The following is an 8,282-nucleotide window of genomic DNA, read 5'->3' on the forward strand; positions in this document are numbered from 1 at the left end:
TTGAATGTCTTAACCGAACTGCCTCGCCCCTTTTCCTCTCGGAAGATAATAAATTGTTTTCAGCACGACGACTTTAGCTCGCGGGTATTTGGTATGGTCGCACCTGCATTAATTTTTGTAGTTATTTTATGACTGTGATTGACCTGCCTGTTGTACAATTGACTTGTAGACATTATGGGAAGGAAAGGTTCTGTCAGAGATTGGTTCAAAATCATGAACGAAAAGGAGGGCCAAGGAGAGTCTTCCCTCCCCAAACCGACCGCCATAGGTGATGCTCCCGTTTCAAAGCATGTTGTTGCGTCAAAAAAGACTACAAGGAAGAATATTGCCACTCCTTCGCAGACAGCTCAGCCACCCTCGCCCAACATGATCGTCATTGAGGATCATCCTTTTGTAAGGAAGCGGAAGGGAGAGCGCGAGTCGAGAAAATGGATGCCCAAGAAAGGTGAAAAATTCCCAAAACCGATCGCTCGCCCAATACCGGGTGCCATGTGGAGTCTGGCTTTTTGTCTGGGTCATAAGCGTGGTAGAAGGTATGTCGGAGCAACAAATTGTCGATACCGCGATGGAGTTTGCTTGTCGTATAGCCATGGCCACTTGGCATCTAGCGTATGCCTTGGATAGAGGAGTTCTGAGAACCGAACTGAAAAAGGTTCATACATAACTGAGTGAAACTATTGCTGCTCATTCTCAATGTGAGAAAAAATAGAAAGAGTCTGAAGAACTGCTGGCAGAAGCTCGTCGCATAATGGAGAATGTTTAGAGGTCCAATGTCGAGTTGAAGAAGAAATATGACCTGTTACCTGTTGAGGCGAAATTATTGAAGAAGGAGAACCAAGAGCAGAAGGCCACCGTTGTGTCACTCATAATTGCTTATAACACTCTTGGTGTTGCTGAAAAAGAAGCTAGAGAAGAGATGGATGTTCTGCGCACCAAGGTTGATGAGGACAAGGAGTTGATGGGGCAGGCGATCGTTGAAGAACACACCCGAGGTTTCAAAAAGGCCTTGAGGCAAGTGTCTCATCTCCTGAACATATCAACTGAAGGTATTGAGTTTGATACAAAAAAGGATGTTTACTACGGGAAATTGGTACCCGTAATGGACATTCCTGAAGGTGCCTTGTTGGAGGTTGGGCCTACTGAGGTTGGGATTGAAGAAGAAAATGTAGTAGGAACAGCTGCATCTGGAGAAGTTAGAGAGGGAGATCCTGTAGGCCCTTCTAAAGATGATGTCATTGTTGTGAACCTTTCGTAAAGTAGATTTTGATATGCTAATGTTTTGAACTTCAATAGCTTTATGTCGTACTATGGTTTGTCGAAGTATTTTTTTACTGGTTACAACAATGATTTCCTTTTGCTCTTTTAACTATGTGGTGACCGCTCGGCAAATAATAATAATTGATTGCTTTGTGCATTGCTTTAAGATGTCTATAATCGCTCGGCCAAGTTTATCAATGTCCTTATGTTTGTATGCGCTGGGTGTTCTTTGGCGAACATGTCCTAGACTAGGGAGTGTTTCCCTAGAATTTGATGCGCTAGGTGTTCTTTGGCGAACATGTCCTAGACTAGGGAGTGTTTCCCTGTATTTTTTGATGGGCTACGTGTTCTCTGGTGAACATGTCCTAGACTAGGGAATGTTTCCCTGTATTTTGATGCGCTAGGTGTTCTTTGGCGAACATGTCCTATACTAGGGAGTGTTTTTCTGTATTTTTGATGTGCTAGGGGTTCTTTGGTGAACATGTCCTAGACTAGGGAGTGTTTCCCTATATTCGATGTGTAACTCGAACGGTAAATTGGTGCCCGCTAATGTAACTCGCACTCGGTATGGTTTTTTTATAAAATTAACCTTTAAAATATTTTTTAGTATTTTTTTATAAAAGAAAGAGAAAAGGTTTTTAGCACAAGGACGACGCGAGCGATCACACATGTGTTTAACCTTTAAAATATTTTTTTGGTATTTTTTATAAAAGAAAGAGAAAAGGTTTTTAGTACAAGGACAATGCGAGCGATCACACATGTGCTTAACCTCTAAAATACTTTTTGGTATTTTTTTTATAAAAGAAAGAGAAAAGGTTTTTACCACAAGGACGATGCGAGCGATTACACATGTGCTTAACCTTTAAAATATTTTTTGGTATTTTTTATAAAAGAAATAGAAAATGTTTTTAGCATAAGGGCGATGCGAGTCATCACGCATATGCTTAACCTTTAAAATATTTTTTTTGGTATTTTTTATAAAAGAAAGAGAAAAGGTTTTCAACACAAGAACGATGCGAGCGATGCTTAACCTTTAAAATATTTTTTAGTATTTTTTTGAGAAAAAGAAGGGACGGTCAAACGAGTACTCATATCATTATTTAATTTTTTAGATTGAGAGTATTAAGTAGTAGGCTTATGCGCAAGTAGTCATACTCTTATTAAAAATTTTATTATTTTCATAATTTATTTTATAATTTTTCATTTTTATCTTTCATTTTTATAATTTTTATAATATGAAAATAGTATTTACGTGAATGTTTAAAACAAGATTTAAAATAGTAAATGCATTTACATAAGGGTTTAATATAGAATAATAGTAATATTTACCTAAAAATAATAATACTATTTACGTAAGTATTTTTTAAAGAAAGGTATGAAGATAGAAAATAAATTACAGCTATAAAAAAATACTAAAAATTATTTTTTATAATTTTGAAATTTATCCTTTTTATTTTAGAAAAACAATATTTCAAGACAATAAAACAAGAACGAACTAAAAACCATATTTAAATATTAAGAAGAAAGATACCGTCAGAAGCTCTATAACCATTTGTTTTTATTTTTCATTTTTTCTTTTATATTTTATTATCACTTTTTCATTTTTGTCTTTTGTTTCATAATTTTTTCATTAAATAATTTTTAATTAAGAAAATGAATGTGCCCGTAAATATTGGAGTGGCACGTAAAATGAAATAAACAAACCCAAAGAAGAAAAAATAAAACACAAGACACAGGGGGTGGGGATATCATACAAGGAGGGGCTTACATGCAATAAAGACCTAATAATCAAACAAATACTAAAAGAAATAAAAAAAACAAAATAAGATAAAATAAAAACAGTCTAGAAAGAGTAGGGATGCAGAGAAAAAAGGGGGTGCAAAAGAAATTCGTTTGGTCAAGCTCCTTTGGGCTTAGGTCCAAACTCTTTTTCAGATCAGAGTAGGGTTTCTTCTTCACCCACCATTCAGAGACAAAGATTCTAGAGCAGCCCTTGCCTCTACCCCGAACAAGATCACTGCCACTCCTCCTGGCCGGCCAAGAACATCGTCGGCGACAACGCCAACGTTGGAAGCACCACCATGCTCTTCCTTTCGCTCGCCCTCGTCGTCGCCGCTCACACCTATGTCGCTCGTCGTCACAGCGATCCAGACCGACAACGTCGCCGGTGTGGTCAACGTCGTTCTCTTCCTGCATTGGGTTCTTCTATCCTCTTCAATCGCGCGACACTCACCAAGAGCGATAAAGACGCCGCCGTGGTCCTCTCCTGTCGGGTTCATCGCCGGTGGCGCATGGAGCTGCCGGGGATGTCACCAACTTCAACGCAATGACTACATCAACAACTATAGTGGTCTTGTAAGGCCTTATAAAAAAAATTGTGCTTCAGAATAACGTTCCCCCTTTTCTTTCAAGCACTCTCTCTTTTCTTCCTTGCCTTGTCACTCTCTCTATTCCAACTCCAAAATCTAACCGTTTGTTTCCCGAATTGAAGCTACCTAGACCTTCAGGACTCCAAGAGCTACGCTTCTACCGATTGATTTTTCGTTTTCTCCAAACGGTAAGAAAACCCCCCTTTCTCGTGTGCCCTAGGGTTGTAAGCATGCGATTGAACTGTTGCATGCAACCCATTTCGTTTTCTTCCATAATCTAGCTTCTATTGGTTCTAAGATTCGCTTTCCATCATCAATTGATGATTTATAGGTGATTATAACATTTTGGGAGTGCAAGCAAGTGGTATAGGGTTCCTACTTGAGCTTGGTTGTCTACACTAGAGGTAAGGGGAGCTAGTTCTACTATTGATTTTACTGTGTGGAGTGAATGCATGATAAAATTTGTAGTGGTATGTTGTGGAAGCATGAACTTGGTTCTAGTTAAACTTGAAATGCATGTATGGAAGTGTGTGTTATGTGAATTTGGTGATTGATGGCTATAAACTGTTTGGAATGACCTAGAATGATGGAACTGTGTATGTTGGAACTGTTTTGGCATGAAAATTTTGTGGTAGTGCTGTTAGAAAGGAAATCAAGTGTCTTTAGGGTCAATTTTTGGCCATTTTAGAGGAAGTGAGGTAGTGGTTTTGAGCAAATGAGGTCTACAGCGTTATTGGACTGTTGGGACAGTTTTATCCACTGTATTGTGACTTGTTTGAGTCACTAAATTGGTCAAAATTACTGCAAAGAGGTAAGATCGGGTTTTGGGTCTTTAAGTTGAAAAAAAATTGGTGTTTTAGAGTTAGAAAGGAAGTGTGGTGGTCAAATTTAGAGTTAGGCATTCTTGGTGATCCTAGTCAGTTTAGGTAACTTAGGTAGGTCATGTGTGACTTAGTAGGCATGTTTAAATGGTTAAAAATCAACTCCAAGTTGTAGAATTGAATTTAGACCTCTAGGTTGATAAAATTGAAGTTGTAGAACCTAAATCAATGCATAAACACTTTATAATAATGTTAGAAAGGATTAGAATTGTTTAGGTAAGTTTAATTTAGCATGAAAGTTGATTTATGAGTGGTAGAAGTTCACCAAAATGATTAGAATTGGTAAAAGGGAGTTATAGTTGCTCAATTATGCAGAAAAATCTGCAGAATTTAGCTTCCTCTGCAGCAAAATTCGCTTAGCGCACAGGGGGTGCGCTGAGACACTAACCTTTCTGACGTGGCTTTCAATGCTATTAAGCCTTTTTGTATTGATCCTTTAACGAGAAATTACGGTTAATGCAACTCAATCATACCATCATACAATTAATAAGTAAACTTTAAACATTAAAATAAGAACCTGAGAGTATGAAAAGCCAACAACAATGGACAACCCGCAATCAAAATGGTAGAAAATTCAACTATGCAAAAATCAAACCTAGACAAAAATAAAAAAAAATATTATTTAAGGAGGTTACTAATGAATCCATATTTATGTCTTTATTTAACTTTTAATCTTGACTTGTTAATTGGATTTTGTGCTTAAAATGTTGTTTTAATTAGGATTTATTCTAAGATAACTAAACGAGCTTGAGATATAAAAAAATATTAAAAATAATTTTTAGTTGTATAAATTTTTTTGAATATGGTGAAGTGTTTTGATGTAGTTTAAGCTAAGTTTAAGGTCATAGATTAACTAAATTAAAAAAAATCAAGTCATGTATAGCATGAAGAAGATAAGAAAATCACGAAAAAAGTGAAGAAATGATGATCGTTGAAAAATCAGTTTGGTTGAGCTAAACTAATTTTGGGTAACTTAAAAAGGGGAACAAACAACACAAATTGGACTAGGTGGTTTTCTGTATCTTTTTTCACATATTTTTTATAATTCCATAATCTTTACAATAAAATATAATTTAGTACAAATATATCTTGAGATATTTTATTTGATATTTTTAAATAATTATCTTATTTAATAATATAAGAAAATATCAAAAGATAATAATTATCACGTCTTCTTAAGTTTAGCAAGATTTTCTTAAATATTTTTAAATCTCTATAGCAACCAAATACATCTTGAATATATTATATTTATTTAGAAGATAATAAGAGGATATTACATTATCAAAAAGGAAGATTACAACAATACACTAGTAAGCAAAAATGATACTAAAGCGCACATTATGCTTCGGTTTATGAAAAATCGAAGCATAACATGGCATGGTGTTAGTTTTGAAATTTTCGTGAAAGTATATGCCTTGGTTCCAAACCAACCGAAGTAATAGAGGATCTATGACCTAGGTTCCAAGGACAACTGCTTTCATTGGGTCTGCGTACCTGACAACCAAACACTTTTCAATGGACCAAAATCTTTGTGTAGAGTTTTTGGTGTCAATTGTTTTCATAATCGAGGCCATAAAACCTCTATAGATCCCTACATTCCCCTCTGCACCCTAACGATTCAACTCACAACTTTTTAGGAAAGGTTTTATGACCTTGATTCCATGTAGAACTGAGGCCATAGACCCTTTTCTAAAAATTTTATCAATTGAAAAGTCAGATTTTTAGAGACATGTTATATCTATGCAGGACTTTTGGCCTCGGTTTCCTTAGAACTGATGCCATAATGACCCATTTTGAATATTTAAACTATAATTTTTTTTCAATTTTTGGCACTGATTTTATCGCAACCGAGGTAATATGGGTCTTATGCCTCGGTTTGGCGGGGAACCGGGGGAAAAAAGTTGAATAAAATTGCAAATTTTACATTTTTAATTAATTTTAAATTTTTTTGTACGAGTTTATGCCTGAGTTATTTGGAAAACTGAGGCTGTAGCCCCCATATTGCCTCATTTTTCTTGAGAATCGAGGTAATAACCATTTCCAGGTTAAAAAAAATAAAAGATAGAGGTGAACAATTTCATCTTTTTCACAAAACTATTCTTCCCTCTACAAACACAAAAACAACGCTACTCTGCCACCGAGAAACCTCTTTTCTTTGCATTTTTGCACCGTTCAATGCCTTCTTTATTGTCTCTATTGCCAAGGCGAAAGTTTAGGAACCATTATCACTGATCAAAATCGTTCCAAACCTCTTCTTGGGTTGGCTATTCTGATTCTCCACCTTTAGTGGTAATTTTTTTTTTTTGCGTTTTGGTGTTTGCTTTTGTTCCTAAAACTAATATTTTTTTTGTATTTTTGTCTAGGTTTGATTTTTGCATAGTTGAATTTTCTACCATTTTGATTGCGGGTTGTCCATTGTTATTGGCCTTTCACACTCTCAGGTTCTTATTTTAATGTTGAAAGTTTACTTATTAATTGTATGATTATATGATTGAGTTGCATTAACTGTAATTTCTCGTTAAAGGATCAATACAAAAAGGCTTAATAGCACTGATGGTCCCTATTTTCGTCAGGTTTGTTCGAATGTAATTTATGTTCAGTTTAGTCCTTTTTGCAGACGACATTTAAATCGTTAACGACCCACTGTCCATATGTACAAAACCCAAATGAGATGACATTTAACTGCCCACGTGGATTCCCTTCAGGCATAGTGAGGTGGATTTAATGATTTTGAAAGTGCATTTATGATATAAAGGTTTTTGTTTTCAAAATTAAATTAAGGGTGTTGAGAATCAAAGTTTTAACGTGGTTTGGTAGCGAAATCTGCAGTTGAAATTGGAAGCATTGATCTTTGGCAGTCAGGTTTGAGTTCGTAATCTCGTAACCTAAGCTTTGTGCCATTCCTCTGTAACATTTTTTTGAACAGTGTAAAATGTGGAAAATGTTTTAAATATGAGTGTTAGATTTTGCTAAAGTTAGATTTTGTTGAAAATTTGTGTGAATTGTTTAAGGCATTGTTGTGTAACATATTATAATTGGTTGTGTGTGGGTGATTGTTGGTTTATTGTTTATGGTTTTGGTTTGGTTTCTCATATGCTTTAGCAGTTACTTTTAGTGCTTACATAGTGGTCTCATGCCCATAAAGTTCATTTTGTAGGTGTTAAGATATCGGCAAGTGTACCGAATCGTATCAAGTAATAAAAATGGTAAGACCTATTATCGTTTCCCAAAGGATTCACGACACTAAATAGTTATATGATTACCTAACTAATTAATACTTTTGAAGAACAATTTAGTGGTTTCGAATGCAAATGCTATAAAAGTAAACATGAATGCAATTTTGACCAATTGAAAGAAAACACAAAGGTGAACGGATGAAGTTTAAAATATGAGATGCGTATGTTGTTGGGGTTTAGATTTCGCCAAGTTTCCTCTCATGCATGTATGAATTCATCTTCTTCATTAATGTTAATATCACTTTCGAAATTACTTAAAACTCGATGTCTCGGCGAAGAAACCTATCCTTAATTACTAGTTTACAATGTCTTGTCTCCATAACAATTAATTCTGCATTACATACGCACAGAAGCTTAAGATAACCAAAACTCATATCCTTATGTCAAGGCAATACTGCTTTTGAGAGCAATTCTCCAGATCTAGGTTTCCTCGTATGTGTCCATATCACGAAAACCAATAATCATGCCATGAATGAGTTAAACATAACTAGCATTGACCAAAGAAGAATAACCCTAACCATTAATGAAAGAAGCATAAA

The 8,282-nt window shown here is 35.4% G+C and overlaps 1 pseudogene; it reads left to right on the top strand.

The window, feature by feature from the left end:
• Nucleotides 1-529: 529 nt before the first annotated feature.
• Nucleotides 530-1,255, top strand: LOC148198539 (uncharacterized; annotated as a pseudogene).
• The last annotated feature ends 7,027 nt before the right edge of the window (nt 1,256-8,282 follow it).

The sequence above is a fragment of the Vigna umbellata genome, chromosome 5, assembly GCF_029865625.1.
Source record: "Vigna umbellata cultivar VRB3 chromosome 5, Vumbellata_1.0, whole genome shotgun sequence".
Classification (NCBI taxonomy): domain Eukaryota; kingdom Viridiplantae; phylum Streptophyta; class Magnoliopsida; order Fabales; family Fabaceae; genus Vigna; species Vigna umbellata.